The sequence below is a fragment of the Suncus etruscus genome, chromosome 3 (assembly GCF_024139225.1).
Source record: "Suncus etruscus isolate mSunEtr1 chromosome 3, mSunEtr1.pri.cur, whole genome shotgun sequence".
Classification (NCBI taxonomy): domain Eukaryota; kingdom Metazoa; phylum Chordata; class Mammalia; order Eulipotyphla; family Soricidae; genus Suncus; species Suncus etruscus.
This window is the reverse complement of record NC_064850.1, coordinates 105,696,046-105,697,095: the sequence shown is the minus strand read 5'-3', so window position 1 is coordinate 105,697,095 and position 1,050 is coordinate 105,696,046. Positions and strand designations below refer to the sequence as shown.

The 1,050-nt window shown below is 35.2% G+C and overlaps 1 non-coding gene across 1 annotated transcript; it reads left to right on the top strand.

The window, feature by feature from the left end:
• The first annotated feature begins 641 nt into the window (after positions 1-641).
• LOC126005075 (small nucleolar RNA SNORA51) lies at positions 642-774 on the top strand. Its single transcript, XR_007494256.1, has one exon. It is a non-coding gene; the product is annotated as a small nucleolar RNA SNORA51 (small nucleolar RNA).
• Positions 775-1,050: the final 276 nt, after the last annotated feature.

Here is a 1,050-nt window from a genome sequence, read left to right as displayed (position 1 = left end):
GATAATTATTCAACTGCTTTAGTATTGAAAAATAGGGATACTAAAAGAATTTTATTTTAACAGCAGTTGTGATGAGTTAAAACAATCATACATTTTAAGTTCTTGTAACAACACTGCCCTGTACAATAAACCTCACGTGAAGATTCTTTTATTTTTATTTTTAATGTTATTCTTTTTGTTTGTTTGTTTTTGGTTTGGGGCCACACCCACTGACGCTCAGGGGTTCCTACGCAGTCAGAAAATCACTCCTGGCTTGGGGAACCGTAAGGGAGGCTGGGGGATCCAACTGTGGTCCATCCTAGGTTAGTGCATGCAAGGCAAACACCCTACCGCTTGTGCCATCGCTCTGGCCCCTAATGTTATACTTGAATTTACTGTATTTCTTTCATTTTCCCAAGTTTTTACCTCTTTATCAAATATATTTGTTTATAATTATAAATGGCAGTGTACTTTCCTGAAAGTTTTTACTGCAGCCCTAGTCTATGACTGTAGAAGAGTCAGTAATGCCACACATATTCAATTAGCTCACAAATATTGGCCAATTTTATGCAGTTGCACTGGTGAAGGATTTTTTTGTGTGTGTATATATATATATGTATATATATATGTGTGTATATATAAATCAAAAAAAGAAAAGATAAGGCCTCCCAATTCTTACCACAGGCTGTGTTCTTTACACTGACTGTATAGAGAGAGGAGGTACAGTAAATGCACCCCATATACACCTCAACCCAGGCCCTTTGCCTGGTCTGTATTGTGAATTGGGGGACCAAAAAAAAAAAAAAAAAAGAAAAAATGATATAGCTATCTGGTCAATCAAATGTAACTGAAAACCATGAATTGCAGGTGAGAATGTAAAGGTAAAATTAAAAAATTATAATTTTTTCAGTATTATCTTCTTCCTGTCTCTAAAAGGAGGAAGAACTTACATTCCATAAATAACTATGGCACAGCTTTGTGATGAATAGAGTAACCTGAAAGTTTATGTTGGGAATCTATTATGTTGGTTGAGAAATATGTAGCTGATGTGTTACACCACTGAAATTTTCC